Source organism: Mauremys mutica, chromosome 4, assembly GCF_020497125.1.
Source record: "Mauremys mutica isolate MM-2020 ecotype Southern chromosome 4, ASM2049712v1, whole genome shotgun sequence".
NCBI lineage: Eukaryota > Metazoa > Chordata > Testudines > Geoemydidae > Mauremys > Mauremys mutica.
In genome coordinates, this window is record NC_059075.1 from 83,786,772 (window position 1) to 83,804,337 (window position 17,566).

A 17,566-nucleotide genomic window follows, 5' to 3' on the forward strand; every position below is an offset into this window, starting at 1 on the left:
ATTTCTATACACCTGCAAGGGTACCTTAGATTTTTGTAGTATTTCTATATTCATACTTGAGAAATGGAAAATATGTCACCATGATCAGTCATCTTAACAAATTTGCCTTGATATCATGTAATACTTATGGTCTATGCCATGCCCAGTCTATTCTAGATTCCCTCTGTTGACTGAATCCAGAGTGATAGCACAGAAACTAGGCAAAAGGCAGGTCAGATGCTAACAGATAGCTAGGCAAATGGTAAGCAAGCATAGGAGTATGCCCGTGCTAACCACAATACAGATACAGACAGACACTCTTCTAGGCAATGGCAGGCCATATATAGCCACATTCTCAAGCTCTGGAAAGCAAAACAAACATAGTCTAAATGCTGTGGAACAAACTCAGGCCCATAAAGTCCAGACTCAATGAAACAGAGCACAGAGCAAACATAGTCCACAGGCAGTGGAAAGCAAACTCAGGCAAATAAACTCTAGACTCAGTGAAACAGAGCACAGATAGACACACTCCAAGCACAAGTAGAAAAGCAAACAGAGACAAATATAGTCTAAACTTAATGAAGCAGATAAATGAAACAGGAGCTGTCTCACTCTCTCTCCAAGCAAAATCTAAGCAACTTATCCCAAATACTCCTAGCTACAGCAACAAGGGTCTTCTTGAAGCCAGTTACAGAAAGTCACAACCTCTCCATGGTACAAAAGGCTCTTAATTCTTATACCCTTCATCTGTTCTACTCATGTCCAGGCTTGGAAGAATGATAATCTTCACTCTTCAATGGCAGCCACATTATCTGCTGAATCAACAACCTTCACATTCTTGCTTTTTTTCCCCTCAGCCAAATTTAAACAGGCATTGGTCATTTCAAGGAAATCTTAGGAACCATGGAACATTCTAATGGAATCTGCTTGGAAATTGAGTTCACTTGTATGTGTATGTTGTTTTACTGGTGGTGATATGAAAAACAAAAACAAAAAAACCCACAGTGTAACTATTGCTCAACACTTTGAGGCAGATGTCTGACCAGTGTGGGCAGTAAAGTTCTGGAGATGTTACTCAATGACATCAAGAATTATTCCTGGAAGCCTCATCTGTCTGGGTCATCGTAAGTGAGATATATGCAGAAAGTGAAAATATTCCTGTAGAGCTTCATTGCTTGGAGTTCTATGCATCCATTCCCTTGATTCACAAGGTATTTCCCCCAGCTGCATCTTGTTCTTAGTATTAGGTCTTGGAAGTCCTTGCATGCCTTCTCAGACAAATTCTTTGCATAAAGCATGTTAACACCTGATGCCAGTAAAAAACACTGATGACTTTTCATGAAATACAGTTACCAGCTTCACCTACCTAAATATTCCTTTTCATTTATGCATATATTTTTTCCAGTGGATGTCAGGGTGGAAACTTCACTGCTAACTTTATTTTCTATTTTTATTTTATCATACCTCTTGCACTCTGCATGCCAATGCAGTATCCCATTTTATCTTTTCTAGGCAAGTGGTCTGTGGCAAGATGGAGATAAATTCTGTGGTGAGCCTGTTTTCTGCAGAATTCTAGTGCTATGACAAACTGGCAATTTTGCTTCAAGAAATTCAAAATGAGGGATTTTCTACTGAATCAAATATGATGGGTCAGATCCTCAGCTGGTGTAAATTGGCATAACTCCATTGAAGTCATTTGAGCTATGCCAACTTACACCCATGGAGGACTTGATCCACTAATGGTAATAGAATCAGTATACAGTACAGTACTGTATCGCTTGTGCTGCTAATTTTAATATTGAATTTAATTATTTTTGCTCTACTCGTGGATAACAATTAGTTAACAAAAATATCATTCTTTCCTTTAGTTAAGAACTTATAATAGCTGAAGGAAATTTTGTAGCTAAAGAACCGATAACTAATGTACAAAAAGCAAAAGTCCCATTACCCTCATTTTAGATATCTTTATTACAACTAAGCTAATCATTCTTTTTCATTTCTCATAACAAATGCTAGGTGCCATAACATTTTAAATAAGTTGCTAATAATGATTAGGACTTTTTTTTAATAATCTAAAAAAATAGATTTAATTGAAAATAGAGGAAAACTACAACTTGTTTTCTGTTTTCTCCTTTTTTATTTTTTTTATTTCAAGAGGCTATCATTGGGTCTTTGAATAAGAGTCAAGCTACAATTAATGTACAGTTCTCTTCTTAATCTTCTAGTTGTGTTTTCTCCTTCATATGTGTTCATTCAAGGAACACCTATGAAAGCTATTCATTGACATTCAGGACTGACCAATGAAAATGTCATTGCTCCTGGTCTTGCGTTCTGAGAAGAAGGAAAAAAACCCCATGTAGCTTAGTTATACTTAGTCGCCTCATAATCCTCTATGTTTGACCTTCAGCTCATGTTTATGAACCCTAATTATAAATAAATATTTTTATGGAAATGTGTTGTGTTTAAAAAGAAAGCTGGATCACAATAACTGAAGCTCTTTTGTGGTATGATGACACAAACTGTCTGCACCCTAGTGGCAGCTAAATTTTAATAAGTTGCACTCAGGACCCAATCCTACCAAAGCATGCCAAATAAACCCTGCAAAGGATATGAGTGCTCACAGCATGGACTTTACTGGGAAATGAGAGCACTTGCAATGTCAGAAGATTTAACAACCAGGCCCATTAGAACTTAGCGAAAAGTGGCTTTTGAAGCAGAAGACAAGATGTTTCTCCAGGGAACCTGCTTTTTTTAGAAACATCTTCTGTAGGAACATGCTTCCCCGGTTCTCAAGGTGTGATCCCACAAAGCACGTAGCTCCCAATGAAATAAACTGAGGGCTCTGGGCACTTCTTCTGAGGCCCAGACCCTCAAAAGGTATTTAGGTGCCCAACTCCCATTGAAATTATCCTAAATATCTTTGAGGAGTTGGGCTTCAGTGCCATTGAAGGTCAGATCTATTGTAGTTATGAAGAGGAAGCCAGCAAGCCATGAAAGACCCAAAATAAAAGACCACATTTACTGGGTACATTATCTATCTGAAACAGCACTCAGTAATGCCAACAAATGTTTTGTTGATATGTATCTAATTTCAGATGAGGAGAAGATGCTGGATTTCTCAGCTAAACTGTGGAGAGCTCTCACACAAAATACTGTGTGTGTGTGTGTGCACGCACATGCACAAAAGTGTCAGTGACCTTCTATTTCATTCTCATATGCATTTTATCATCATCTGGTCGATAATTGGTCTATTTGTTTAGTTTATTCATACACATTGGCACAGCATTTTGTTTGATGAAGGCCCTCAACTTACATGGTAGGAGGAACAATGAGACCACTTGCTGACAGCTACAGCTCAGACCAAAAAGAGGCAGGCACAGCCTAGAAAAAACTAAAAACAGATTTGTTCACCCATATATTTTGACTTCGGTGCTAAAACAGCACATTTGACTATTTATATACTATTTCAGTTTGTTATAACAGGTATTAATATGGACTGCATGTTCATCAGTTAGAAATACATAAAATAGATTATATTAATTAGTAAATAGAAAGATTCAATACATGAACTATGGGCCAAACTGAGCTCCATTTTGACTCTTGTGCTGGTAAATCCACTTAAACCAGAGCACGATTTGGCCAATAGAGTTTTGCAGCAGCTGTGAAGTTCTGCAGTTAGTTTATATAAGCCTGACTGAGTTTATGCTTGTAGAGTACTAAGTGGTTGGGGAACACTACACACTGAACTCTTGCCTCTTTGGGGGAAAAGTATAATAAGCGGTCATTTCTGAATGTGCCTAAATGGGAAATGTTGAATCAACCTTTGAATGGCACCTCTCTAGGCAGCTCAGCTCACTTGTTTCTCAATCAGTTTTTTTCTCAATTCTTCTTTTGAGGTTTTGATAATTTACTTAGACTGACTTTGGACGTTTGCAGTAAGAAAGCCAACTAAAATTTAATTCTACATAATTACTTGGGGGTACTATTGTAGAGCGGAAAAGGTACATATGGGATGCATATGGAATGCAGATAGATGCAAAGATTCAATAAACTGACTACTTTTCAGAATTACCAGGAGTATATCATCTATTTTGACTACCCATTATATCCTGGATCTGAATTTCTGTTTTGAATTACATCTGTATATTTATTTATCATCCTAGAATATACCCAATTCCAAAACAGCAAACCGAGGCATAACAATATAATATTTTCTAATGTGTGAGGAAGCCCTGCTTCTGTGGCTGTCTTAAAAATCAGATGGCTATTCCACATGCTAACCCAAATAGGGTGGAATTTGGGGAAGTACCCAGGTTGCATTATGAAATCCCACCCATCACAATTAGTGGTGATAAATTACATTCTATTAGATTCTCTACTGCCTTAAACCTTGTGTAGTCATTACATGCGCAAAGTGAGAAAAAACACTATTCAAGTCAGATCAGTAGTTTTGTATAGTCACTTTGTACTGTGTAAATGGCTAGATGAGGTACAAGGCAGTAAAGAACCATGTCAGTAGGCCTGATTCACTGCTGTGTTACTCTATTTTTATGCCAGTGTAACTCCATTGATTTCAGTCATTACACCAGCATAAAGTTGGATTAACATAGTGCTGAAGCAGGCCCAGAGTGTCTACTGTCATCATCATCATGTTCCTATTACGCCTCTGGCTCCTCCACTCCTATCTGTTTCTGGGAAGTCTTTCAATGGTTCCCCAGCTGTGACCCAGGCTTTTCAGCTTGGCTTCCACAGCTCTTCAACATGTTGTTTTCAGGTGGCCTCGTTTTCGCTTGCCTTCAGGTGTCCATCTTACTGCTACTCTGGCAATGGAATCAGTTTCCACCCAAAGCACATGACCAATCCATGGCAATGATGGCACTCAGATCCTCTTGGCTGCACTGTGTCAGTAGATCTTGGTTTGAGATTGTTCTGGGCCAAAAGATACAGAGGATTTTTCTGAGGCAGGTTGTATGGAATGAAGATAGTTTGGACATGTCATACTTTCTCATTCCCTAGCCTTCTGCACTATAAAGTAGTGTTGAAAGTACACAGCTCTGATAAATCTTGAGTTTGGTTTTGGTGGTGTATTTTGATGATTTCCAGACTGTATTTAAGCTCCTGAAGGTGTTCCTGGCTTTATTGATTTTGTTCCGTATGTCCTGGCTTGTTCCACTGTCCTGGCTGCTGGTGCTGCCCAAGTATGTGAATGTTTCTACAATGGTGATAACGTAATCCTCTGTCCGTACTGGTGATGGTGAGGCAATATTAAAGGTCATGATATCTGTCTTACTGTGGTAGATTTTCAGTCCAATCAGCTGCCTGAATGCGTTGAGGAGGCATGTCTTCTGTTATATGCCGCATTACCCAGTCGATGGCAATATTGAAGAGGATTGCAGACATGACACACCCTTGACATACTTTTGTTTTGACTTCAAAACTGAGCTCACTGTGATCAACACTGCATGTAAAGTTGAAATAGAAGCTTTTGATGACATTGATTATATGGAAAGGAATTCCACATGCTCAAAGAATGTGCCATAGGTTGGTCCTGTGAATGCTATCAAAAGCCTTCTCAAAGTCTCTGAAATGTATGTAGAGTTGCCGTTGCCATTCTAAGCACTGTTCTGTTATGTTTCATAGAGTGAAGATCTGGTCTGTGCATCCATGCCCTTTCCAAAAACCAGCTTGCTCTTTTCTGAGAATGCTATCAATTGCCTCTGATATATGTTGGACTATGATCTTACACAATACTTTCCTTGGCACAGATAAAAGTGTGATACCACACCAGTTATTACAATCACTGAGAGTTCCTTTCTTTGTTAACTTCACTATAACTCCATTGGTCCACTCATCTGGCACTTTTACCCCTTTCCCAGACTGATGTAAATAGAGGGGCCAGAACTGATGCTGCTAATTTAGGATTTACCTTGAACAATTCTGCATTCAAGTTAACCTTGCCAGGAGTTTTCCCATTTTTTAAGGATTTGATGGCTTGTGTCTACTGTAGTTTGTATCAATTATTAAAGCGTAAAAAGCACTGGGTCTTCTCCAATAAGAGGAGATATTTTGATTACTTGTGCCAGCATACAAAACAACCATAGTTTCAATCCCTGCTGGTAACTGTTTCATTCTTGAAGACTGAACTGTTGTGTACCTATCCATGTAAATGTATTACATTTAAATATTAGCAATGACTCACTGACCACTAACAACAGCGGAATTCCAGATGATGAAAAATTGGAAATGTATATTTTTACAAATCCTGTTTGTGGTTGTTATCTTTAATAATGCCAAATGATTTACCAGTGCCTCTTAAGTGTAAGTAATAAAGACTTCCATCTGTCTGGGGGCTGCTCCAGCTTGTTCTCAACTTTGAGTCATTTTACTATCATTTGGGAGTTCTCAATCTCCCTTGTTGCTTCTGTTTTCAGGAGGTGGTAAAAAAGCCAAATCATGAGTTTGGGTTATTATTAAGGTTTTCTTAATGTAGGGTCAGAGTTTCCAAGTAAGATTTGGATTCACCTCTAGGAGAGCAAAGCCTACAAAACTTTTACTCTATTTCTAGCTCAGCTCTGTCCTATGAATCTTGTTAAGTTTTTCTCTAAAACCTGACAATTATAACCTCCCTGTTCTAGTAGGAGACTCAATAAAGAGTCTGTAGGAAGACTTGAACTTAACAATAATCAAGTCTCATTTTCTGTTAGTTAGTTTTGTTAACTAGCTGTTTTTCCACTTTTCGTTTCCCATACCTCTACACTTTTTGGTTTCAGAAAAAAGTGGAAGTACAAGAAATGGAAAATACCAGGAGGAAACCTCTTTTTATGGTATTACTGATCTCCTGGCAGGGTGCCCTCAAACTCGCAGATAACAGATGGCCTAAAAATATACCAAATCACTGGACCCCCCAACAACTCCTTCCTGGCACCATGTGGGACAGGACATGCCCCCTGCCATCCCCAGCAGGTTGGCTTTGCCTGAGAGATATTGCCACAGATAACTTGACAGTATGGTGGGGGTCAGGGAAGGTGTGGAATGCTTTTAGGATGGTATGTCATGTGGACTGAGAACACACGATGTGGGGAGGGGAAAGGGGAGGGGGAGGGAAGATGGGAGCAAGCAGAAGGATTTTGCATGGTGAGAGATGGCTATGGGATAGTGAGAGAGAGAAAACGGGAATAGAGGTTAGGTAATGGACATATAGCCCTGAAAAGAACATCCACAAACAGAAAGTTTAGTACATACTGTGTATAATATTTTATAACAACATGTGTACATAGCACTTAAGTAACCAAATCACCTTATTTTTGTAACCCTTATTCACACTCATCCTTCTATTTCTCCACCTATTTTTTGTAGCTTTCACTTTCTGGATCCTGTCTAGCCTCTTTGACATTTTCAATTTAAAAGCAGCTTGATAACTATGATCTTTCCAGTCAAAAATAGTAAATATTCATACACATCAGGCACAGATTTCTTACTGAAATCAAATATCTTTAAAAACAGCTTGGAATACAGATTTTTTTCATCTAGGCTTCATTTCACTTCATAACAACTAGCTGTTTCTAGAGCAAGAACAATAAGCCAATATCTTCCAAATCACACACATATTCACTATGAAATGAAATAAATATTTCCATTTGGCAGTTTTGAGAACAGGTGAAAAGAAAAGATTATTCATAATGCATTTTTGAGCTTTTTCCTTAGGGATGATTATTATGTGTTGTTTATGTTCTTTTAGATTTAATGATCACTACTTTCTTCCATTAACTGCAAAGAACATAGATTTAATTTACAGGTAGCAGGCCACAGCTGTTTATATTGAAAAATATATTGTTTGATCATCAGTTTCATGCTTTATCTGTTTGCTATTTAGCTTGGTCCTCAGAAATGTCGGACCTGGACAGCCTTGGAGACTTGTTAGAGAATGAGTCTTGCTATGGTGTGATGTCAATGAGCTTAGGCAATAGATCACATCCTGCTGATATACATTTACACCATATACACAGTGTATGTAGGGTGACCAGATGTCCCAATTTTATAGGGACAGTCTCAATATCTGGGGGGTTTTCTTATAGAGGTATTACCTCCCACTCCCTGTCCTGATTTTTCACACTTGCTATCTGGTCACCCTAGGTGTATGCCTCTTTCTTGTGTTTGGCTGCTGCTTACTATTTATAAAAATACATCTCCTGAAGTTGTCAATGTATTTGATATGCACAGGGCCACATTCTCAAATAGTGTAACTCAGCATAGAATCATTATTGTCACTGAAATCAATTTACACCACCTGAGGGTATGGCCTAGGAGGCGGAGCCTGATTCATCTGGGTTAGTATCAGTTTATTGCTAAGATGGTACTCTTTCCTACTGCTATTAAATTGCTTTTTGTTCAAAATAGAATTCTAATAGTGTTTTTACTGGGGCTCAAGTTTTTTTTTTCCCTTCTATCACATTTTCCAAGATCTCTTTATCTGTTAGATATGAAGGCTGAGATTTTCAAAACCACATAGGAGATCTGGACATTCAGTAATTTTAATGGAAATTGGGCCCAATTTCATTAGGAAGCTTTGAAAATCTCAGCCTAAACTTCCACGAGAAACTATAGTGTGTGTGTGTGTGTGTGTGTGTGTGTGTGTGTGTGTGTGTGTGTGTGTGTGTGTGTGTGTGTGTGTGTGTGTGTGTGTGTAGACAACAATGACAAAGCAATCTTACTTTCCACCTTCAAATCCCTCCCCTCAGACCACCTTTATTTTGTTCACCTTTCCATCTCTCATCTGTGCCCCAATGCTGTCTGCTCCTACTCTCATGCCTGATCCTTAACTGCATTGTATCTCTCTAACTCAGGGCTGCAAGCTGATGAGCAATGAAGGCATTTGGCAACTTGCAGGAGGTGTCCAGTACATTGCAGGGTCTGTCCCTTACATTGTAAACTCCTTGGGGTAGGAACCTCATTTTCCTACATGTTTGTGAATAATCAGGCACACCTATAGCACTATGGATATGATCCTGCACTGCTGAGATTAATGGTGCAGGATCAGGTATTATAGGAATCAGTGAGAATCTGTTGCCTGTAGTGCCTTTTCTGCAAGGAATTCAAAGCACTTTACAATCATTTAAGCTTCACAACATGCCTGTGGGGTACAGCCGGCTAAGTAGGCCTGTAGCACATTCTTCACAGAGCCAAGTACATTTATTCAAATGTAGCTGAATAATAATAATGAAACCATGACCTACCATGACACTTACGTTCCTCAGGAACAATGAAACTGTCAACCACAAGGTTGAGACTCGTGAGTATGGGTGACAGAACTTTTTCGGCAGCTGGCTCACAACTGTAGAACTCACTTCCGTAACAGATTAGGATGACCATGAACTTCCAGTGCAAAATGCAGAATGTACTTCTTCAATTTAGCTTTCCCACAATATCAACAAACAAGCAAACGAAACCTTAGTAGAAAAGTCTTGCATTAATTTAAAAAAAAAAGAGAACCTTTGTATAGGTTTTTGAGTTATGCTGTAGAATTGAACAGGGAATAATAACTCTGCCACAGAATTCTTTAGCATGGTTCAAAAAAAAAAAAAAAACCAAAACAAACAAACAACAAAACACCACCACCCTATGGAAAGAATCTCATTCTCTATTATGTTCTATCCGTTTTTAATAAATGTATGTAGAACTCTATCACATTTCTATAGAATCCTATTGATTTCATCTCTCTTCACTTCTATAGGATTTTTGTATAAAGGAAGTGGTGTGAAGGAGAGGTATTGAAAGCAAACTTTCACAATATAATTGTTTGTTAGTGCCTCTCATACTCTGGTGATGGGCATAGTGAATGTGTATATGCTTGCAATACAATAAATAATATAAAGACGACTTCTTAAATAAAGACTGCCAACTCAAGGAAGCAATGGAAACACAACCTGCAACAGATATTATTGAAGCTGAAAGATGCTAGGATCTGTACCAGAAGGTAGCAAAACTTTGGGAATCCATGGGACAAAAGGTAGCATGATTTCAGAAAAAGTTATCCATGTAGGACTGATATTTTAGAGTTTGCACTTTAGTACGCCCCCTCTATCCTAGGTTAATTTAACTTGACTTTCAGAATGGGCTATTACCACCCACACACTTCAAACTGCCAATCTCTCTGAGTCTGCTTACCCTGTTTTTAAAATAATTATTTCATATGATGATCCTAAACACACTGTGGTATCTTACAATGTTTTGCTTTCCAAACCAGTTTGCCATCTTACCAAAAGCATTCATGTACAATATAAATTCCTAAATGGAATACAAGCAGCTATCATTTCTCATGGAAACTTCATTGTCATCCATGCTGGGTTTGCTAAAAGTTGCCATTTCCCCCCTATGTTCCCCAGTCCCCTCACTCTTTCATAAGCACTCCTCCATCCCCTTATGTTCCCCCTGTGCATATAGTAACGCTGGAGTTGCCACAGTCTCCTTAATGTCTAATCCTCTAACACTGGGAAAGCATTGTATTGCAGCACTAATGCAAGGATGAATTCTGGAATGTGGAGCCTGGAGAGAGGCTTATAGAATAAGAAAGAAAGAAAAAGGGAAGAGGAAAAAGGAATTGAGAAGAGAAAGAAGTCAAAACCACACATGGGACAGAAGGGAAAAAAAGGGATTAGGTGACAATATCCGACTGCACTGAAGGGTCAGGAGAATTAAGCTTCAGAGCAGCTTGCTCAATGTGTGCCAGGATAAAAAGATTCTGATATGAATGGAGGTGGTTCAAGTGCAGGCACATTGTGGAATGCAATAGGAGTCTGCTAGGGAACATTTAAGAGAGTTGTGCATTACTTTCATGTAGCAAATAATATATATTGTTTGCCGGGCAAAGATCTGAGCCTCTCCTGTCACTTTTACAAGCTCGTTACAGAAAGACAAAAAATGCAAGAATGTAAAGGAATAGTGCTGAGTTTAAATAAAATAATTTGAATGCTTCCTACAATGTTTTATTATTGCATTTTATGTTTAAATTAAATACAAAGTTAAGAGATCCCCAGAGAGTGAAAAATCAGCATATTGACTTCAATGAGCCATGCCAATACACACTGGCTTAGGATCTCTCCCAAATTCTTCAGGCCCTGATTTTCAAAACCTGTGAAGCCAAAGCCACATTAAAAAATGCATGTGCAATTTCTACAGCACGCCATTTTCACATACAGGTGCTGAACTTTATAAACTATGTGTCAAATCAGATAATGGAAAAATAAGATTTTCATGCAATATGAAAGGCCTGAAAGTCTTCCTTGTGGCTGTTAATTGTTTAACTGGAAAACTGGAGACAGATACTTTGATTTCCCATAAGGTTGCACTTTGATCACAAGGGTGGTTTAAAAAAGGGTGATCAAAATTATAGAAGGTCTAGAATGAAATACACAATCTGCCTGACTACCTGCACTTACTATAAAAACAACAGGGAACCAGTCCTTTCTGAAACCTGAAAATGACAGGTTAAAAGACCTGGTACCTAAACAAGTATTCTCACCTCCTGATACCTCCCCCAAATATGGCTTCTTGGTCCAGAAGCCAATATTGTCTCATCTCTATTCAGCACCACTGCCAAGCATGAAGTCAGAAAGTAAACATAGAAACATGAGGAAAGGGAGGAGATACATCAAGAGTAATGAAAAAAAAAGGTGAAAAGATAGCTTCTTAACTGTGCAAACAGAACCCACCCAAAGTCAGGTAACTGGCATAAAGCATGCTCTGCAGATACAATAACATAGCAGGAAAAATCATAAAGGTCTTTTCAGCTGGTATTTGCTAATCCATCATTATCATCATCATCATCAGAGAAGGATCTGAAGTGGAATATCAAGAGCAAAGTGACTGGAATTAAGGGCAGTTTAAAGTGAGGATGGCATGGGCCCATCTCCAGTCACCAACAATCAGCCAGATTTAAGTAAGGAATAACTCAGAGAAGTTTCAAAGTATAAAACACATTCCATTCACTCATTTAAAATACTTTGGGCTGTACTTTTCTGTGAGGAGAGGGTGAGAATCTTGTGCAGGAATAACTGAAGGAGATTCTATTTTTAAGCGTGTGTTGTTTTTTTGAAGGGGCAGGCAGGACATAACTCATATACATATGCTTAAAAAAAAAGAAGCAGCTTACATGGATCAGAGTGAGTAGGACATGTTTCCTTCCTACTCCCCAGTGGTAACACCTATGACCTGACCCAAGACCTGACCTGGAAGCTGGAAAAAGAAGAACAAAAGACATGGTCTTCAGGCTTCATGACCGTGTCTTTACGGAGTTGAATGTTTGTACGTAGGCATTGGGGAAGTCTGGTGTCAATTCTTCCCTTGAGAAATGGATGTGATGATGCTGTCGATGCACATTTTTCAATGGTTACATTCCTTTGATTCAGGGATAAAAACCTGATCCTAGTGAAGTCAATGGCAAAACTCCCATTAACTCCAGTGTGGTCAAGTTTTCACCCCTGGAGTTCTTAAAAGTTTGATAAACCCAAGTTCACAGCAGCAGACTCGCCTCCACAACCATGTCTTATAAAATTTATGTATTTTCCTTCTTTTCTCTGTGTTCTGTGGCTTGGCTTTCATTGCAGCTTGTCCTGTTACAGTCAAACAAAACTGAAATCCATGGCCCCCATGCCAGAAATCAAAACAACAGCAACACAATACGTATTCCTCTATGATCTGACTGACCCGAGAATGATGTATTAAGTGAAAAATCCCCTGCCCAGTGCACAGAGGAAATACAGACAGTGTGCTAGGGTACGGTCACTTGCTGTATGTGTGTGTGTGTGCTTTGAACATAGACAAATGTTATTCAGCTTAGATGGAGCCAATATGCTCACAAGCCTCAAATTGTTAAAAAAACAGACAAATCATTTTTCATGTTTCTTTGAAAGTCCTGCCCAGAGAGATAGATAATTGGAACTCTGGATTTTGGGAGAGTTATTCACACACACACACACACACACACACACACACACAGAAATCCTTTAATATTTTTAATGTAAAAATAAAAGGACAGATAGTGCATCCCTTATGCAGTTGCACAGTGTGGATGGTTAGTAGTAGGGAAGGAAGGACATAAGTAGCCTTCTTCCCCACCTCAACACCTTTGTGCAGCCTGCATCAGGTGCAGGCAGTATTCTGAGTAGCACCTCACTCCCAAAGAGATGCTACTTCCTCAGAACGGGCAGGCTGGTTAGCAGAGCTGGACAACTCTTAGGCCTTGTCTACACTGGGGTGGGGAGGAAATCAATCTAAGTTACGCAACTTCAGCTACGTTATTCACTTAGATCTACTCACCGCAGTGTCTTCATTGTGGTGAGTCGACTGCTGACGCTCCCCCGTCAATTCCGCCTGCGCTCTTGCCCTGGTGGAATACCAGAGTCGACAGAAGAAGCCTCCGGGGTCGATTTATCGCGTCTAGACTAGATCTGATAAATCGACCCCCACTGGATCAATCGCTGCCCGCCAATCCAGCGGGTAGAATAGACATACACCCCTTCATGCCTCCCAGAAGGTAAGTTGTGGGCACAAAATCTCTAGATATGCAGGATTTCTAGTCAGCATACTCCTTCACCAAGGGCCATCACATGAGGTGGTAGAGCTCCTTACCAGACCTTATTACAGGTTGTGTCTAAATGGCACAATCAAGGCCTAAATAAAGCTTGACATTTTTATATCTTGCCCATGACTGTAGCCAAATAAAGCTTAAGAGAAGTTCAAAGACAGTTCAGTTAGTATTTTGTTTACATTTTCAGTACATCATGATTCTGGCTGGGGACAGAGGTGGCAAAATACAGAAATAAGAAATTCTTGGAATCTCAAGAGAAACCCTACAATAAGATATCTAAGTGAGGCCTGCAGACCAAACAGGTTCAATAATCTAAATAAGATTTGACAAGTATCTAGACTTTTGGCTGCTTAACTAAGACAAAGCATATCACTCCCTGTCTATCTTTGGCATTTCTAAGACACCCATCACCATAAAACCTAGCCTTTTGGGAATCCTTCCATCACTAGATTCAGGAAGACATAAATTGCAATGGCTTTCATCCATATTAAAAAGTTAGGACAGGGAGTATGTGACATTAGGAAGGTACTTTCCGAGTCCAAGAGTAGCCTGGACTTAAATCAAATGCCTTCATTCTCACTTTGAAATTCTCAACACACTGTGATTGGGGCCCAGTCATGAAATGCCTTCTGTATGAAATGCCACTTGTGAAGGCCAGTTCTCCCATGCATTACCATGGCTAAGCTTCTCCTAACCAATTTTGGTCCATTTCTAGCAGTTTTGTATCAAAATTTCAGATCACAAGAGCTTTATTGGTTTATTCATACAGTCAGATGCCTTAAAGAGCTTCCATCCCTAGATTCTAGAACTTGTACAAGTATTAAAGTACACAGAAATAAGTAAAAAAAACAAAAGAGGACTTCCTCATCAAAACCAATCCCAACTCATGTAATAGAAATGTGCCCCTTTAAAATAGGATATTACAAAATAATAAGCTTCCACTGCTAGGCAATCAGCCTTTTCCTCCCATAAAAAGCAAAGGAAAATAGATGAGTCCTCTGGGTCAACAATTTGGGTTCCATCTGGCCCAGGTGGGCAGTCATTACTTTTGGTGAACAAACACCGTTGATTGCGTTTGCTTGCATTTCTCAGTGACTGCTTGCCCAGACATTTTTTTACAAGGCAGCTATTTTTAATTCAGTCCTGCTAATCACGGTCAATACCAGCAATCACAGCATGCTGTTTGGTTGTTTTGTGACAGAACTACGAGCATGTTGATTTCATATATTTCCATTGCAGTGATATAGTTCTCTTCCTGGTGACAACACCCAAGCAATGACTTTTTTTTCCATATCCCTCCTGAGCACGTGAAAGCAACTTTCATTTTCTTTGATACAGATCAAACCAAGTGTAGCATTTCACAGAAGAAGATGAAGTCTCCTGAGCTGACCTCCAAGGCATTATTCTGCAAATAAAGCACATTAAGGCTGGAGAGAAAAGATATTTTCTTAAAATCAGAGGTCCAAATACCCACTGCTTGCATATACTCCCAAATAGTCTACAGGTAACCCAGCCACTGCTAGTGGGTACCTGAAAAAATTACTAGCCTGTGCTCAGTTACTCAAACAGCTTTTGCCAAACTGAATGCCTGGAGTCAAACTATTGTTTCATTCACATTCAGCACCACTGCTGAAGCATGAAGGAAACTTCCACCCTTATCCTCCCCCTTCACCCTCACCTCCCATCCCCCACCAACCACACACAGAGATGTGAGAAGGGAAGGAGATAAAATGAAAGCAGTGAGAAATTATGTTTCTCAATTTTGTTGTGCAGCCTCTCTTTGCTCCCATACCATCCAAGGCAAAGAACGAGTTGTGGCCTGCTGGTCAGTTGTGGCACATGAATAATTCCTTATTTTTTTACCTTTATGTTTAAGAGAATCATAGAAATGGGAGATGAAAATCTATAATGTAATGTTATAATCACCCTGGCCAAATGTGGGATTGTTTCCTGTCTCCCTACTTGTATAAACATATTTTCAAAATCCAGTGCAGGATTTTAGTAACAAAACACCCATTGACTGGAGGTGAATATCAAGTTCAAGTTTGTTTGGTTTCCACCAATACAAACAAAAAATGGACATAATATTCAATATGGACTATCTTTAATTAATTAATAAGAAGTTCCCCCATTGAAAGTACCTGGTATCAATTCCAAGTCAATTTTCAAGATCTACAATATGTAAAATAATGTCTGTATTTGGCAGAAGTTAACCCAATCCCCAGTGTATTTGTACAAGACTTTCTAATTCGGCATCCCATTGCATAGAATTGGAGTGTGAGGCTCATAACTCCAAATATCTTCATTTTATATAATGAAAATATAGTGAATTAATAAAGAAAAAAATCCTAATTAAAGTGTTCACAACTTCCAAAGGGTTGACTTTGAAGAATAGCACACCCTTGTTTGGTATGTTTATGGACTCTCTCACTTACAACAGTTCCACAGTAGAATAACTTCCCTGACTTCAATGGAGTTACTTGTCATTTATACAAGTATAAATCGGATGAGACGCAGGCTCTTTGAAACAGAAATGAATCAATAGAGGACAGTCTTCAAAAAAAAAAAGTCATCTCCGAACACAATATTATTTCAGTCTCCTCTCAGTCTCTCTCTGAACTTAGTGATTCTATTCTCTAAAGGCGCACTGATCTCAGTGCTTATTGCGAAACAACCAACAAACCTCATCATTTCTCTATGCATTTCCACATAATATAGGATCTGGTTTTAAACTACTGTGGAACAACCATGCTATCACCAGTGCTTCCAGGTTTGGTATTTGTGAGGCTGATCACGCTTTAAATTAAGTTTCTATTTATAAATAGTTAATACATGAATAATTGATGTTTTTTGAAACAGTTAATACATTATAAAGTCCAGTAGGTCAACAGTTTGCTTATAATCATAGCATGTAATAATCTATAACACTTTCTTCTCATGCACTTATAACGATCTATAACTAACAATACTCATGTTTGTATCATGCTTAGAACATTCATTAATACTTTATTAATAGATTATGATAAGGTTCCAAATTATAAATTGTTAATAAAGTGCACTGTGAGGCCTTTAACTCTTATTTTCTGCAAAAGTTATTGGGTTCTTTTTACACAGAGATTAGCTCAAAGCAAACTCCAGATTAAAGTCACCCTATTCTATTCTGTATAGGTTCTTGTACTATCTGAGCACCTTCCAGTAATGCGTTAAGCAACATAACTAACATCTGTCACATGTTGTTTGTCCTTTCATCTTCTCCTCGGGAGAAGTGTGCGCAGTGCAGTGGTTTATTTTGATAGAGGTTTTCTGTGCTTTTGTTTGTTTGTTTTGTGTTTATATATTTTATATACATACGTATTTACTAGACAATTTTCACCATGTGTGAGATTAACACCAAACATTTTTTCTGGGTTGGCATTTCACAGCAGAATGGGAAGATAAGCTTTCACTGACACATAGGACACACACAATTTAAAAATTGGATGCAAAATTGCCATGAAAAGATTTTATGGGTCCCTTATAGAGAAATGAAATCCACAGTCTAACTTGCCTAACATAGGGCTTGATTCTGCAAAGAACTGAAAATCTCTGGAAGGGTGCTATGTATCCTCAGCTGTCAGTGGCTTCAATGGGTATGCAGGGCACTCTAGAGCACACCAGGACTTCACGGGATTTGGCCAATAGAGAGAACAGGCAATACGATGATGAACTCAACAGAGAGACTCAGCTGGAAAATCTGACTAAACATGACACCTGCCCTCATTCCCAAAGAGAATTTGACCTTTTAAATAATAATTTTACACATTTTTGTCTGATCAAATGATGTTTCTCCTCCACCCCCCACCTCATTTTACAGCTAAACCGCTGGATGTTACAGCTGAAGGAAGGGGCTGGAGCTGGAAGTTTGGTCCCTGAATGCTCAGTCCCATCTATTAAGAGGTTGGAAAATATCCACTACCTTATTAGGAAGCCTCAGAAATCTCTTCCCCACCATACACACATAAG

The 17,566-nt window shown here is 38.8% G+C and overlaps 1 long non-coding RNA gene across 5 annotated transcripts in view; it reads right to left on the minus strand.

Moving 5' to 3' along the window:
- Positions 1-17,566, minus strand: part of LOC123369983 — a 92,264-nt gene that overhangs the window by 60,447 nt on the left and 14,251 nt on the right. For 3 of the 5 annotated variants that reach the window (XR_006579222.1, XR_006579220.1, XR_006579224.1), the window contains one exon: positions 14,366-14,969. The exons of the other annotated variants lie outside the window; for them this stretch is intronic. This is a non-coding gene — a long non-coding RNA (uncharacterized LOC123369983). Of the gene's footprint in view, positions 1-14,365; positions 14,970-17,566 lie in introns of those variants that run through there. 5 annotated transcript variants of the gene reach the window in all.